The sequence below is a fragment of the Centruroides vittatus genome, unplaced genomic scaffold (assembly GCF_030686945.1).
Source record: "Centruroides vittatus isolate TY-2023 unplaced genomic scaffold, ASM3068694v2 contig_1168, whole genome shotgun sequence".
Taxonomy (NCBI): Eukaryota; Metazoa; Arthropoda; class Arachnida; order Scorpiones; family Buthidae; genus Centruroides; species Centruroides vittatus.
Genome location: NW_027120749.1, coordinates 4008863 through 4012614, shown reverse-complemented (window position 1 = coordinate 4012614; position 3752 = coordinate 4008863).

The following is a 3752-nucleotide window of genomic DNA, read 5'->3' as shown; positions in this document are numbered from 1 at the left end:
ATAAACTTGTGTGCATTAAAAAACATTATACTAATTAACAGAAAAAAGTGTATAAGATGTATATTTCGAAATTTTATTTATTTAAGTGACAATTTAATAAGAGTATTTAAAATAAAATAATATCACAGAAATAGAAATATATCTTATTATATTGTATGTAATTAATTATTTAAGTATTGATTTGTAATTAGTGTTATTTTATCATAGTTGTATCAAGTAAGTCTGCTACTGATTATATTAAGCTATTGTTCAAGATCAGTTTTCCAATTATTATTCATAAATATAGATTATAAATTCTTGAACAATGTAACATAATGGTGTACTATATTGAAAGATAAAACAAAAAAATTAGTTATTATACATTCTATTCTGATTCTGATGACGAAGTTATGCATATTGTTGGTAAATATATATTTAAAAAATAGATAAAATTTAATATTTTGCCTAAATGTGACTTTCAAGTATTAAAAGGGATATAGAAAAGTAATTTTTACTTAAGGCTCTGAGATATTGTTTGTATTTCATATCTGTTACAGGGCAGAAAAAAATTAAAATGCTTTGAAAACACTATTGAAAACTTTAAAAGGCATTATGCTTGTTTAGTTTAGCAATTTAAACAAAACTTTTTAATTATATATCAGATCCATAAAATACACAATTCAAAATTACATTTATAGAAAGGAAAAAATTATCAGATATAAAAAAATTTATATTTACTGTTACTAAAATTTTTTATTATTGCATTTGCCATGTAATAATTTCGATTTTTTACTGTTTTAAATATATTTTTTTATTCTAAATTTTATCAATTATCAGCTATTATAAAGAATTTGTGTATATTAATATAAAAAAAATTACATCTGTTTAATTAATGTCAATTTGTTGATATTTGGATAATGTAACAATGTTTATATCTTTTTTTAATTTCGGTAGTCTTCATAAAATAATATATGAATATTCATAATTAATTAATATTTCAACTAAATTTTAAATAGATTTTATTAAGTAATTGCTCATTAAATCAAAAATAAACATTTTTATTAATAGGTTTTTCTGTTTTTTCAAAAAAGACATTTATCTGTTTTAAAAAATTAAAATGGATGATTATTTATTAAATATTTAGAATATCAAATTAAAATAAATTTTGAATTCAAATTTTAATTGTATTTAAAAAAAGGCATATTTTCAATTTTTTTTTTTGATAGATCAATAGATAAAAATGGCAATTGATAGTTTTTCCAGTCTTGAACTGTTTGAACTTGGGTAATTTAACTTTTGATATTTCTATTGTTTTCTCAGAATTCTAGTAAAATATTTTAATGAAATTCACAAAAACAAATCAGATCTGCTAATGACAAAAAATATTTACCATTCAATTTGAACTGAGAAAAAATAACAATATGCATAATTATGGAAAAATCAATATCTGAAAAAGTTACATCAGAATATCATAATTTGATCAAAACAGAATAGTTGTTATATTTATTATCCAAAAATATTTAAATTCCAGACATTTTTATTTTATTTTTTTATAAAATTAAATCTTAAAATAATCAATAAAACAAAAAAAGTCTTAAAATAATAATGGAAAATATATATATATAAAAAAAATATATATATATATATACACAGTATTAGACAATTTTTTTTTTATAAATTCCATCTGGTTTTATCATAAACATGAAAAATATCTATAATAGTTAAATATAATATTACATTAATTATATCTCTGTTTCTTATGTAGTGTAAATAATATATAATAATATAAACATATAAAATATACTAAACATTGAAAATAGGATAGGTAAACAAATATAAATTTATATTTATTTATTTATATTATTACAATAAATGTATATTATTTGTTATACTATACTGGTTTTATTGAAATAGTAACTGCAACAACTATTCTACACTGCATATTTTCTCAGTATGAAAGTGGTTGTTTCTTTTGCAAATACTCATTTTTCTGTTGTTAATAAAGCATCCCTTTGTCTATCACCACCATCTGTTTCTTATAGATAGATAGTCTTCTATTATATCTTTTAAGTTTTTTTACTTTTTTGCTGTTTGCAAGAGGGCTTTTTTTTTTTTTTTTAAAGATCATCCTAGGTTTTAGCTAGATCTACAATGATTTGGCCAAGTAGTGAGGGACAAAGCCCTATTTATCCAGGCTAGATCACACTCCAAAAAATTTCTGCAGTTTTATCAATCTATCCAGATTCAATCCTGGGTCCACCGGAGTGTGCTCACTGGATGGCTGAAAATTATACCTGAAATGGCAACTGATATTTTTTTAAAAATGAGTGCTCCATTCTATATACAAGTAATAAGAAAAATAATTAAAAAATACACTTATTGTGTATTTACAGTTTATATTACTGTACCATACATATTTCATTTTCTATTAAAGTTTGTTTGTTAAATGAATATGGTACCTACTTATCATAGTTTACAGTATCTATTAATTTGACATTGTTTCCTTACATTTTCAGAAATCCTTGAATAGTAGACATGGCTACTATGAATGGTTATTATTTTAAGCTTTGGAGATGAGATGCAGTTACTATTTGAGAGTGTTTATTATTTGAATAAAACCAGTAATATTAAGTTTTATTATTTATATTTATACTAAAAAAGATAGATTCAACAATATAAATTTACATCTATCTATCTTTTTTAGTTAAATGTATTGACATAATTTTAATATTCCAATTTACAAGCAGGTATGAGCATTCTATACTTTATAACAATCTGTATTAAAAATTAACATACCTCAGTCAAAGTCCAAAATAAAATTCAAAGAAATGACTAATAAGTAGCCACCTATAACATGCCTTAATAAGCTACTAGACTAAATTTATAGAAATATTTCAAATATTTCTGTAAAAGAAACAAATTATTAAATTATTCAGGTATTGAAATAACTTTTTATATTAAATTTTTAGAATTTATATTTACTTAATATTATAATTGTTTTTAATTACTTTATTGTTTCTATAATTATTTTAAATTGTAAATTTTGTGTTTGTATACATTTTAACATCCTCTTCATAATAAGTTTCATGAATTTTATTTAAAGTATGTATTTACTGAAATAATATATATTCATATAAATATTATTATTTGAATTTATAGTGTAGTAATCACTTTTTTAGAGGGTTTCAGAATAAATTCCAGAATATCTACTTTGATCATTCTATAATTTTCGTTGTAATGTTATCTGTACAGAAAACAGTATAAAGAAAATTTATATTCATAAATTTAATTATTTTTATATTATTTTATATAAATTTATTGTTTTTAATTTAAATATAGTAAAGTAATATTTTCTTAATTTCTGTTTTGCTTATCAGATTTGAGAAAATATATTAATATTTTAAGTGAAGAAACATTGATAACAATAACTATTATTAATATATTATAAAAAGAATAGTAGCTCTATAATTAAAGAATATACCCCTAGAAAATGAATTCAAATTTTAAGACGTATATTACATATTAAGCCTCTTCATGCATATATAAAAAGTTTTTTTACTACTAAGAATATTTTACTGCAAAACTGGATGAGTACAATAAAAGTACCAAAGCCTGTAATCCAGTTAAAATGAACAAATTTATTGTAAGAACAAATATTTTCAACTATTTTTAATAGCCATTTTCAGTTTATAGAACTATTGTTTGGCTGCAATTTGGAAAAATTGTAGACCTATAAATTCCCAATGTCTGTACATCTCTTTTTTTAATCTTGA